This window comes from Leuciscus leuciscus (assembly GCF_965113295.1).
Source record: "Leuciscus leuciscus genome assembly, chromosome: 6".
NCBI lineage: Eukaryota > Metazoa > Chordata > Actinopteri > Cypriniformes > Leuciscidae > Leuciscus > Leuciscus leuciscus.
In genome coordinates this window covers 40,391,398-40,405,517 of record NC_138730.1, presented here as the reverse complement: position 1 = coordinate 40,405,517, position 14,120 = coordinate 40,391,398, and the positions used below count along the sequence as shown (strand labels likewise).

The following is a 14,120-nucleotide window of genomic DNA, read 5'->3' as shown; positions in this document are numbered from 1 at the left end:
ACATTCAGAAGCATTTAAAGTCTTAAATTAATTATGTTAGATTATGTTCTATGAAGTCTAGTTCTATGAGGTTTGGTTGGGTTTTACTGCATTCATTCTTTAGAAGGGGAATTTAGAGTACTTGCCCACACTCTCACGAGTGTCGAACCCAGTGGCCAAACCATAATCGGCAGTGGGGCTTTAAAGAATCTCAGTCGTATGCAGCCTTGTGTGTGCTTTGGCAGAGAGCACCGGTTGTTATTAAGGTCTTCTGTCAGTTCATTCATGAGTATCAAGCTTTGGTGTGAATGAATGAGTTCTCACATACACTATTTCAGTCCTGCACTCACGATACGCTCATTTTAACACGATCTGCGGCCACAGTAACTCCACAGAAATGGACACATACTCTTACACATTCTGCATCTCACAAGAAGGGTGCAAACCACATACATAGTTTTCGGTTATGCTCTTCAATCATCCCTTTGTCTTTCCCAGCCCGTTTTCTTTTGGCAACGTATCCACAAGACAGCGCAGATTGTTCACTGCATTCCACTGAAGTGTTTTTAATGGTTGTGTCTCGAATGCGGAGATATGCGCAGAAGGTTTCGCCGTCGACAGGTCACATGCAGTAATCAGGAATGTTCAAACAATGGAGCTGATCGCCTTTTACGGCTGCTGATGTGTGTGTGTGGTGTCTGTGTTTGAAAGACTGAGAAATCTATAGTCTCTATAGTGATTTATAGATTCTCAACCATTGTTCTTTAGTTTCTGCATGGATCAGGGTTAGTGAGGAAAATTGGTTGTGCCTAACATGTAACAAAAATGATTGTATATACATTCATTCATTCATTCATTCATTCATTCACTTTCAATAGTTAAACCCTCAAGCTTTTATTTTGACATAAAACTGCAGGAAGACCTTTATGTTTTGGTGACAACAGGTTTACAAATGCTCATTAGAAATCTTGTGAAATGCTATAAAGTTCTGTCCACAAAAATGTTGGAAATTAGGCAAATGTGAAACTTAGCATTCCCAAATGCATGTTGAATTCACAGCACATGCAGAGATGGAACATTTACTGAGAACCTCTGAAAAGCTGAAAACACTGGATAATAAGATGCTCACCTTAAAGGGATCGTTCACCCAAGAATTAACATTTCAACATTTCTGAGTCATCGTTTACTCTAGCTCCGCATGTTGTTTCAAAGCTCAATGACTTTGAAACTACACAAGGGTGAGTAAATGACTCATAACGTCTATGACTTATAAGATCTATAACTTCTTTAGAAGATTTTTATTTTATTTTTTATGTCTCGGTGTTTGCCTGTATAATGGATAGTTCACCCAAAAATGAAAATTCTGTCATCATTTACTCAGCCTCTAGTTTTTCCAAACCTGAATGAATGTCTTTCTTCTGGAGATATTTTGAAGAATATGGGTAACCAAACAGTTGATGGGCCCCATTAACTTCCATAGTATTGGAAAAAATACTATGGAAGTCAATGGGGCCCATCTACTGTTTGTTTAGCCATATTCTTCAAAATATCTTCTTTTGCGTTCAGCAGAAGAGAGAAATTTCTACAGGTTTGGAACAACTTGAGGGTGAGTAAATGAGGGTCCAATGTTGTTTGGTCATATGTTCTTTTTTTTTTCTTTTTTTTTGTGCAGAAGTAAAAGTCATACATATTTTTGAAATTACACGAGGGTGAGTAAATAATGATAGATTTTGGGTGATCTATCCCTTTAAGAATAATGTATAAAATGTATATATTGCCACATATTTGCAATGATTGTGAGAATTTTTTTTCTGTAAACAATACAAGAGACTGCGAGAGACAGTGTCTCCATCCTGGATTAATAATTAGCCTGTGGCGTACATACATAATTAGAATGATGATTTTAGGTTTTCCATCATTACTATAAGAGTATAGTTAGAAGGCATGTGTTTGTTTAGGTTTCTGTCGGTGTGTGTGAATCTGTCTCTTCTCATTTGTGTGGGATCTCGTTTAAGGAAGTTCAGTAGACAGTTGATTCTAATTATCTAGCTTCATCGTGACAGTGGGTATGTTTGTAGTAATAAAGGATTTAAGGAGTTATTAAGGATAATGTGTGCTCTGATCATCTCAGACTAAGAAGGAATCACAGAATTAAAGAGAAACTGGGATGTTGAGTCACTGTCCGTGAGAAAAAGTTTAATAGACAAAGGCTTTGTTTGGAATGTTTATTAAATGACCCTGTCTTTGTTTTATTCCTCTCTGCTAAACTTGGATTCAGAGGCCATATTTGGAATGAAATACTGTATGGTTATGTAAGTTTTAACATTTGCATCTAAATTTCCCATATTTTGTTCACTGAATCTTTTCCTTACAGCCTTGAATTAATTTGTCAAATTAAACATGCCATCTTCTTGGGTCGGGTATGACCAGAATCTTGTTTTTTAATACCAGTATTTTTTTTATTACAGTAACTGTATATATCATGATATGGTTATGTTTTGCAGATATTTATAACTAAAACTGTATTCTTACTATTATGTGGTAATTTATTTTTAATGATCCAGTGAATTAAATACTTAACAATCGAAAGATACTTATCATCGTAAATAAAACTAAAACTATTAAAAACATTTTTGTTAAAAATCGAAATATTAGTTGAAAAACTTAAACTAATTGAAATTTAGAAATGTTACCTTTAATTTGAAGCACTAAAATTAAGTAATTAAGTAAAAATTCATTATAAAACTAACCAAAACTAAATCTGAAATAAAATAAATTGAAGATAAATAGCAATATATATATTAAAAAAAAACAGCTAATCAAATGACAAAAGTACATAGGGAAATTAACATAACTCAAAATATAAAAATATAAGCACATTCAAAAAATAAATAAAACTGTAAGAAAAAACAAAACAACTAAATGAACACTGATTGGCTACTTATCTAAATATCTAAATTTGTCTTTTTTAAATTTTTATTCCCCTAGTCTAGTGTGTACCCTGAATATGGTTCATACTGTATACTTTTGTTATACATTACTGTATATATTTTTTTAAATAGTATGTTTTTTATTTTATAAAATTGTGTAAAAAAATGTTTTTGATAAATAAATTCACATGGTTCATATTGCTTTTTGTTCATTTGTCACATAGAAAAGTCTAGTGCATTGCATTGTGAGATACAGAATTCCACTCTGCTTTTAAACTGCACATTTTGCCAAACTTATTTGTTCATTCTGATGTTTGATGGTATGGTAGAATGCCATTCTGAACAGAGCCAAAGAAAGGGAAACAATGAAGTGAAGGCAGTCCCAGGAGCAGCAGTCAGGCCTTTCCTCACTGGGGTTCATAATGACAGTGACTAATCGTCTTTCTCCCTGTGGCCATGGGTAAGTGCACGAGTGAGTGTTTCTATATCAGTATGTCCTCAATTTTCCCTCAGAGGTTTGAAGAGGTGCAAAATAACAGATGGATGTTGCTTAAAGTCTTCAGATAGAGGAGAGTAGAGAAGAGGAAAGAGAAGATGAGAAACTCAGATGTTTACGTTTACACACAGCTCTGGAATGCTGCTCAATGAAAATAGATTTGTGTGAAATTTAGTGGCAATTTCCACAAGTAATTATCTGTAAATCTGAAGTAATTATTGCTTCTTTGTCAACAAATCATCATGAAAAAAGGTGCATAGTTTTGCTGTCTAGCATACATCCTTTTTTGTAGATGTCTTAACTACACCATCTGGCACAGAGTGTTGACTTAAAAATTTGGGTAACACTTTTATATAAGATTTAATTTAAGTTGGGCATGTTAGACAGCAAACCCTTGCACCTCTTTTCACTTATCGAACAAATCTGATGCCGCTCACAGCGTAAGGCATGGGATTTGGGCCTCCAGTTCTTTAAAAAATGTAATAGGACACTAAAGCGTATCGTATTCATGGAAAGTGCCGGTAGAAACCTCATAACTGCTTAGCAGTGATAGTATAGTAGACGCCGCCTTGGTGGCATCATGCCAGTTGTGCTCTGGGGAAACCCTTCTCTCTCACTCATTCTCATTCAGTCTTTCGTTCTGTCTGGCCTTTATTCTCTCTTTTCCCATTGTTGTTATTCGTCTTTCCCTTGTCTTCATCAGTGATCGCATGACTCTTAAAGTCTCAGAGGAATCCCCCTCCTCTTATACGTTCTCCTCCCAAAGATCATTTGGCCTTTTTGGAGGGTAGATTTATCCATTGACTAATTGAGCCTGCCATGTTACTTCCTTAGCTGGCGCTGGAACACAACTTGTGTCCACTAAAGAGAAAAAGAAAAAGAAAAGGATTGAGAGAGAGCGACAGTTTGGCCTGAACTGACGGGTTGACCCAAACCCAAAGCCTGATGTCAGCGGTGAGTGGGCTTGGGACAGGAAGTGATGCTCATACCGTACCTCTGAGCAAATCTAGTGGCTTCAGCCTCACACGCAATGCACCTGCTATGTCATTCCCATGGTAACAGTGGAATGGATGGAATCTAAACATCCCATCCGGTCTCTGCTGTCCAGCTGTCGTGAGATGGACGCCGGTGTTCTGGGAATGATGCTAGCCTGTTGTTCGCTGTACAGGACAGAACGAATGCTTTTGTTGTTCAACAAAGGTTAAAGAAATATTTAGAGTGACCCAGCTGTCTGCGTTCCCCTAAAGACCGCATGCTGAGCACTTCAGAGAGAAAAAATAAAATGCAATTTGTCTGGAAATGTCCAACGTCAGATGATGAGAGATTGTGTGGGGCAAACAAACAAAACAAGTGAGTGAAAGTTTCTGTAGAAGTAAAAAAGGACAAAAAAAACAACAACCTAGTTTAAGGTGGTTTTACATAGATGCATTACATTAGCTGGTCCAATCTTGTCAAGATGGTTAATCAACTGAACTACCAGGTGGTAGACCTGCTTTTGATTTGGTTGACCATCATGGCACTAACTCTAAGGGCCCATTTTAACGATCTAATCGAGTGGTATAAAGCGCACGGCGCAAGTGCACATAGGACGTGTCCGATCCACTTTTGTTAGTTCAACGTTGGGAAAAATGGTCGGTACGCCCGGTGCATGGTCTAAAAGGGTTGTCCCTATTTTCTTAATGAGTAATAAGTGTTTTGGGAGTAACGTGCAATAAACCAATCCGAGTCTCATCTCCCATTCCCTTTAAAAACCAGTTGCGCTCGCACCATGGTGCATTCGCTATTTCTGTCAGGACCACTATCGTCAAATATGATTGACAGTTAGTATACAGTTTGGATTGGCCGTATGGTTCTGTTCTGGGCAAGAACTCCCTGCGCATCCATGCAGCCTAGCATGGATAAGAGCAGGGAGAGCAGCAATAACCCCCCTTAGGGTAAACAGAACAGAACCAACATGAATGTATTGCAGATTTCATTAATTCATTTTAATGTACGACATAGAGAATTTAAGTCTGATTCAAGGGGAATGGTGCACGTTACTAATGCACCATTTAAATAACAAAAAAATTATGACTTAAAATGCAGCAAATGCATTTGCTATTTAAACAACGTGGTGCAGGATGTGAAAAATTATAACTGCGTCGGGCTGAAACTAGCAAAAAACACTTCCATTGTGCCATGATAGGGCCCAAAGCACGAGCAATAATAGTAATATTGATGCTTACCCCAGCAAACTCTACTAATGAAAGAAAAACCAGGAAATAGGAGTACAAGTAGTGTTTAGGCCAGGGGGCGTCTGAGGAGAAAGGGAGTGGTATCATCTCCAGAGTGTCATTGCGGCCACTTTCACACGGCTTTTAGGTTAGCGTCTAGTTGCTTCATGTCTCATTATTCACTTCATTACCTCAGACTGAAATGGACAACCAAACACACGATCCAAACCCAATCATGGCTCAAACTCTCCACCCTTTTCTCTTCCAAAATCATTAGGTAGTCCTACTGGGAGGGAGAGACAGAGAAGAGATGGTGGTTTGATTTCCTGTTGTTCAGTCTTTTCCAACAGCATGGTGAACCGTTTTTCAGGAGAAAAAGCTGCCACCAATCATCACAGAACATGCTTGAGATGTCTGAACAGCTGGCACTAGAAGAAAGTGTTCTGTTGGAACAGAAAAGCATTTTTCATTTCAGAATTAAGGGATCATCAGTCCTTCTGTTACATATTCCTCTTCCCGTCTTTCTCTCTCTCTTTTCCCAAGTGTCTGATTTATACTCAATATATAGCCGCATTTATTTGAAATAGATATGTTTTGTGGCATTATGAATGTCTTTACTGTCACTTTTGATCAAATTAATGCATGCTTGTAGGTTTAAAAACTTTGCATTTGTGTTTCAAGCTTGAAGATTTTTTTCCTCAAGACTAAAGACACACATGCATATAATTATGGGCAACACAAATCAGTTGTTTTCAAGAAACAATTTGCTTTTATACAGCAATTTACCGCATTGTTTCTTGACTGCGAGTCCAAAAGTGAACGATGATGATTGGGGTGTTCGGATAAATTATCGGTGCAGCAATCTGGAGACAGACGTCACTCACCTTTAACCAGACAAGCCGATATCTTTATCTTTTAGAGAGCACAGTTTTTTCGCACACACTACATCCGGCATCTCAGGAATTGTGTCTTAGTGACTTTTGATATAACGGTGCAGCCATTTTAATTGCAATCTGATGAGAGAGATATTGGTGAAACATTCCTCTGCACCCTCCACCTGTTTCCCTTCTGACAGAAAAGACGCTGCTTAGGGGAGGGGATTTGAAGTCTGCTGCAGTTTTAGACAGGTGGTTACGTCTAGTTTGTCTCCTAATGTGTAGCATTAAGTGCTGTTGATTTAACCTTATGCGCTCACATGTTTGTTTACAGAGCATTTCTGAACTCAGGGTTCAGATTTGAGTGGATTGAGTAGTCATTAATTTCAGTGTGGTGCAAAAGAATGTCTTTAATTGGAAAATTTTATTGAGAGCAGTTAAATGACACTGATAAAGTTGACAACGTGTAAACTTGTTTCATTTATTAAATGGTTTAAGAAGAACTTTTTAGTAATGGGTGGTATTCACATCGATTGAAATCCAGTCAAAAAGAGGCCTAATTTTAACACTAAAATGTTTAGGTTCAGTAATTTTTATTTATGTATTTATTTATTGAGAGATAGGATTATTATTGTTTACAAAAAAAAAAAAAACTGTAATTTTATACTACAATTTATTTTATGTATATATCTTTCGCATCTGTGTGTTGGAACTTAAGCTAACCATTAGTCCAATGAGTGCTTTGTACACTTAATATCACCAATGTCTAGTTGTAGTAACAAGCAACAAAATCTTGTAGCAACAAAATCCATTCCCAATTTGTTTATCAGCACAGAGCAGAAATGTTCTCTTAATTTCAATTAATTTCTCCATCTTGTTTTTCAATCTCATTGCTCTCCGTTCTTCAGCTTCTCATGCTGAAGTTGCATTTGGTAATGTGACGTGTTTTCTCATCACAGCTGTTTTAGTCAGAGGACAGGGACGTATGTATTGTCACTAATTAAAGTGGGATTTTATAGCCCCCCTACAGAGGTGATGAACTCATATCTGCATCTGACCCATATGAAACACAAGCCCTTGGCTGGATTACGGGGCTTTCTGGGGTGGAAGATGATCGACAGATGATGTACTCTTCATGTCTCGAACCAGCCAGCCCCTCGAACGCTCTGAATGCTGACCGCGGTCATTGAGGAATGCAGCATGGCCTTGTATTTAGGGTCTTGGCCGTGACAAAAGTGGGTCACTCACTGTGGTTTATCAGGTTTACTGGATCAAACTTGTAGTTTTACAGTTGAATCCAGTTCAAAAATGTGTTTATTAGTTTCTGTATGTTTAGTGCACTAAGAGGTGCATGAAATCAGGGAATGTTTACATATTCCAGAAGAGTTTGATGCGGAAACACCTTTGTCTTTTACATCTTATCTTTCCACTATAATTTTTTTCGGTTTTACTCATCTGACTGAATGCTTTCGCCAGCAGACTGTGCGTTTAGGAAATGAGTCTTGGTCATTAGGTGGATTAGTCATCTCTAAAAGCCTTTAGTAGACCCTCTTAAGAGGCTATATAACATCCAATTACATGGCTATAAATCTGGCTCCCATCTTGGCTCACTGGCATCCCTGCAACACTGCAGTTCGCCAGCTCACAAACCAGTAACGTACAATGTTACTTTCCTCTGGAGCCCAGTGACAGGGATTAATTCTCCCACTATAAACCTTTATTTCTCTCCATTGAGCTCATTTGGATTCAGAGGAGATGCTTGAAATGGAATACTATACTCTTGCATGCTGTGTGGTTTAGTTGGTTTACTGCCACTGTCAATCCGTGAGGATTTTCTCGAGATCATGTTATGTTGTGCGTGGGCTCGTTTTAATCAAGACAACCGACTCTAAATAAAGATGTGTGATTTACCATGGTTTACTAATGTTTCGCGAAGTTACAAAGCTGAATATAGCGCAAAAGTCTGTGGCAACTTTTTACAGTTTTTTACGTCATCATAATGCCATCAGTTCGTGAGATCGGCCAAAATTAGTGACTACCGATCTTCACAATGCTATTGGAATTATTGTAAATACAAGTTTCCTTTTTAAAAATTAGAAACGAATGCTCTCTCACATCACATTTACCACTGGGAATCTCGGGATAATTTTGATACCCAAGTTCCTGCGTTGTGAATGCCATAAACTTTAAACATGGCGGAGAGGAGAACGACTGCTGCTGTGACTGCTATTCTTTATTAGTTTTTTTTTCACAACAGCTACATCCCTTGTCTTATCTTTAAAGTAGTGCATATTTACATTATTTGAAGTGTTTTTTACACAGTGAAAATAGCCTGTATTTGACCGGAATTCCAGAACTGTCAGCAAGCTGACTACCTAGATAGCGCGGTGAATGTTTACATGTTTGTCAATGAATGGGACGCTAAATATCATTTTGGCTTTTATTAAGATTTACCCAATAAATAGGCAAGAATAAACCTGATGTCCTCCATGATTCCTCTTCCTTCCGACAACAAAGCACTTGAATGCGAATGGCTCGTAATCACAACTTCAGAAGTGGGAAGTAGGACATTTCCGATAGCATGGCAGCAATAGAATGTGATTATCGACCGATACCAATCTGCGGCTGATTGATAGGAGCATCCCTACATTTTACATATTGCATTCTGCAAAAATATCATGAGTAGCATTCTGAACATACCCAGAGTCTTAATTTTAGGGCAAACCGAAAGATAGAATCAGTAACATGTTCTCTATAAACCAAACAAGCCATTTAAAGCTTTGCAATTTGCCCAGTAATAGTTCTGACAAATCAAATGAACAATGTCTGGCAGTTCTGCTCTAATGGTGAAGCACTAATGGAGCAACAAATGGTTTCAGATAGCGTTTCCACAGCTGTCAGACCACTGTTGGTTTCTGTATAGGACATTAAGATTGCTGCGTGTGCTTGTCTGAGCAATGGCAGCCTTTATGTGGGTATCTCATGGGAGATCTCCTCTCTTCGTCCTTTTTTTTTTTTTTGTCCTATGTTTAAACACCAATTTTCATCATCAGAATCCTCCCTGATTCATCTGGAATTATTGTCTAATTCTATCTGAGCAGAAGTACATCGTGTAAGCTTGTCTTTAGACGTAAACACTGAAAGCAAAATGGGTAGAAACCTTTTTGTCTCAAAAGTTGCTAGGGAATTTCACTAATAATAAATAAAAAGAAACAGCGAGAAACTCATTGAATTAAATGTGAATTTTTAAACTAGAATAGACTGAAATAGTATTTTCGGTCCAACTTTATATTAAGTGGGTTTAAGTACTTTGTACTTACATAGAAAAATAAGTACAATGTACTAATTGTGTTCATATTGTATTCTAAAACGCTTTTTCTGCTATTGAGGTGTGATACGGGTAAGGTTAGGGACAGATGTGGTGGTATGGGTAGGTTTAGTGTAATGGCAAGTGTAATTACATAAATTAATTGCAGCTGTAATTACATGCAGGTATTTAAAAAATATAATAACAATTTAAAAACGTGTGTACACAATAAGTCCATTGTATCAAATTATTAATTTCAATGTTAGTACATAGTAGTTAAAGCCAATTAATATAAAGTGGGGCTGTATTTTCTTGTAAAAGATACTCCAGATTTTTTTTCTTTTTCTTTTTTTTTCTGCCAGAGCTGTGGCGTGAGGCCTCAAAGCCAAACAAATTCACCTCTCTCAACTCGTGTCTCTTTCTCCGTCTGCTTGTCCACTTCTGGTGGTTTTACGGAGCGTTCGTGGCATGAGGCTGCCCTCTGAAATGCTGTAACCTTACACTGGCACATTCTGCTGGTGGTTTGCTGCTCTCATTCCAACCATCTCGCCTATACGGGCACACATCTACACACACACACACACACACACACACGCATGCACATTTACAGTTCATATGCAGACACGAACACACAGCGGGACATGGCAAGTGGCCTTTCCATTCCTTACTTTCTCCTTCTACAATGCCTGCTTTCCCTTTTTTTCTTAGTGGCCTATTGGTTTGCATGTGCTCTGACACTTTAGGCAGTGGTGCTGAAATGGGCAATATGAGTTTGAATCTGTGACATTTCACAAATCTCTTTCCTGTTTCTTCTTCTTCCCATCACTGACCTCTCTGTAAGGTTATTGTGAAAAAAATGTTTTAATGTCATAATGGTCCAGTAAGTGTAATTCTTCCACAGTCTCTGTGTGTGATAATGGGGCAGGATGCGAAAAGTGTAACTTTTTTAACATGACATCTTCATAATCATAATGCAATGGTATGAGATTCTGAAACCGCAAAATACGATGCAGCAATAAAGATGTCTATCACATACATGTACATAGATGCACAATAAAAATAAATAATAAAAAAAAACAGTGGAGAAAGAGTGCCAGAACACATCCTGTGTGAACGGCACAGCTGTCGTGATTGGGTGGAGTTTAGTTGTTGTCCTGGTCCATTGTGACGGCACTGATGGAAGCTTCTGCAGCTTATGGAGTGAAATGGAGAGCTGTGCTTCTGTGTGTGTGTGTGAGTTCATATGTATGTCTGTTGACCGGTCTCAGTTTCGGTCCAGTTGCCGCTGTTCCTCCATCCCCTAACATGCCTTCAGTCTGACATCAGTGGCCTTAGAGAGAACGGCACCCTGGGTACAGCCTGTGTGTGTGTGTGTGTCTATGTGTGTGTGGTCATGCTCGACTACTGCGCAGCTGAATAGACAGGCAGCTCCTGCATTAACAAACCACTGACCAAACACAAGTCTAGGCACGTGTGTGTGTGTGTGTGTGTGTGTGTGTGTGTGTGTGTGTGTGTGTGTGAGAGAGAGAGAGGGCGACAGAAAAACCACAGAATAGAGCCACAGAATCCCTTTCCCTCTTTTATTTGTCCTTCCTGTGGCACAAAAGTTTTGTGACTGGTTGAAAATAAATAGTTCAGCTATATGAAAATTGTTGTCATTTGCTCACCCTAATTTGTTTTAAAGTCACAATGGAGTCAAACTAACCGTATATGTTACAGTACATGTTATTAAACCTATGGACCCTATTTTAATGATCTGAAACACAAGTATCAAGCGCGAAACGCAAGTAACTTTGTGGGCGGATCTCGGGCGCTGTTGGTATTATACCGGCGGGATAAATGACTCTTGCGCCCGACACAAATCTAAAATGGGTTGGTCTGAAGTAGCTTCATTATTCATAGGTGGGGTTTGGGCGTAACGTGAAATAAACCAATCAGAGCGACATCTCACATTCCCTTTAAGAGCAGGCACGCTTGTTTCATGGCGGATTGCTATTATAACGCCAGGAGCGGTTCACAGCCGAGGAGACCGACGTTCTCGTCAGGGCTGTAAAACACAGAGAAGTGACATTGTATGGGGATGGGAGAAACCCACCCAAATTAGCTTCGGTTAAACAGGCGTATAATAATTTGGGTAAATGTGTAAGCTTATTTTTTCACATCTTCATGGACACAACAATGATTTCCCTCGTGTGTTAATATTTTTCCTTGTAATAATGTATGGCTTTCTAAAAATGAGAACTACTGCGTCTGTGTGTAGATGAGAGAAGCAAAGTGCATGTGCGTTGTGCACACGCTACATTGATTATGGCCAAGCATGCGCCCTTAAAATAGCATATTAATAACATGCGCAACGCGCCACTGACTTTAGACTAGGATTTTCCTGGTCAGTGGCGGAATCGTTTTCTAAACCTGCAAAATAGCACCAGGGAACGTTTGCGCCGGAACACGGCTCCTCTTTGCACTGAACCGCCCCCGGGAGCGCAAGTTCATTTCCTAGTTTCCCGACGTGCGTCTGTGGAGGGAAAAGTCCGCTGTGCGCGGGTGCAAAATAGGAATGATGCATGCGTCGGTGTACAAAGTCAATTGCGCTGGGTGCAAGATAGGGCCCTATGTTATACATAACCCTGTTTTTTTCTAAATGCATATCTTATTTTGAACCATTAATTCATTATAATGATGATTATGATGATATTTTTAATTTGTTTTGACCTTCTGGACCACCCTGTAAAAATTCTTGTTCATCTTCCTCCAGTTTTGAGTTCAGTGCTCATCTCAAAATCCAATCAACAACTGATGGATAGAACCAAGTCCCCATGCTATTTTCTTTTTCTTTTTTTTCATAATCTGTTACACTCAGATTCCATCGCAATACAGAGAAGATGATCTGTCTCTACTTCTGTTTCATTGCATCTTTAATATTTTTTCTTCTGTGGAACAGAAAGTTAGACAGAATGGTTATGCTGCTCTTTCCATACAATGATACAATGAAATTGGCACAGGGTCTGTCAAGCTCCGAAAAATGACACCGAAAAAACCCCATCACAAAAGTAGTCCATATGTGTTGTGTGCTATATTCCATGTTTTCTGAAGCTGTTGTACAATAGCTTTGTGTGAGAAACAGACCGCAATGGAAGTCTGACAGTCTAACTTTGTAAATCTTGCTTGACAGCCGTGGTCACCATTCACTTTCATTGTATGGAAAACATACAGTATGAACTATTCCTTTAAAAGGCAGAGACCTCTCTGAGTCATTTTTGTAGGTTGATTTCGCAGATTGAATTTTTTTTATTTTTTTTATATATATATATATTTTTTTACAAATTCTTTAAGTGAACAAATCATCCTTGTTCATTTCCATGCCCTGACTAATATTTTTAGGTAAGTTAAAAAATAAATAAATTAGTCAAATAGTAGTAAAAAAGCATGCAGTTTTGGACAACTCTCTTTTCTTTTTTTTGTCGAATTATTATTATTATTATTATTATTATTATTATTATTTTTAATAAAGTTTGGAACTTTAATTTCAGTTTTATTCACATTTAATATAGAATTCCTTTGTTTGTTTTTATTTTTATTTTTTTTATTAGCAGTTCAAAACTTCATATGCTCATGTTAAAAATTCATGTCTTAGAGAAGTTTTGATTTTCTTGTGTGTGTCTAGCTTTCATGTAACTATTACACCTCTATAAGACTTGATACCCAAACAATCTCATTCTGACTATAGCATGACTCTGAGACTATTGTCACTTTTTCTATAGCTTGATTTATTAATTGAGCCCAGCATTTGACAAAATGGGGTTCTCAACTCTGGCCCTCGAGGTCCACTTTCCTGCAGAGTGTACATTTACATTTATTCATTTAGCTGACGCTTTTATCCAAAGCGACTTACAATTGCTATATATGTCAGAGGTCGCACACGCCTCTGGAGCAACTAGGGGTTAAGTGTCTTGCTCAGGGACACATTGGTGTCTCACAGTGGATTCGAACCCGGGTCTCTCACACCAAAGGCATGTGTCTTATCCATTGCGCCACCACCACCCCTGGTGTAGCTCCAACCTAGATCAAACTCACCTTCCTATAACTTTCTAGAAATCCTGAAGACCTTGATTATCTTGTTCAGGTGTGTTTTATTAGGGTTGGAGCTAAACTCTGCATGAAAGTGGACCCCGAGGACCAGAGTTGAGAACCCCTGACGTAAACCAATAGTTCAGTAAATGCTCAACCTAAGAATGACATTGAGGCGGATCTATCCATTTGTCTGATCAATGGCTTAGAAATTGCATACTTCACTTTTAAAGCTGTTAGACGAATAACAAA

General features: G+C 38.2%; 1 protein-coding gene across 3 annotated transcripts in view; it reads left to right on the top strand.

The window, feature by feature from the left end:
- The window catches only part of gpc5c (glypican 5c), a 118,714-nt gene that overhangs the window by 13,765 nt on the left and 90,829 nt on the right, over positions 1 to 14,120 (top strand). The gene's annotated exons all lie outside the window — the stretch shown is intronic.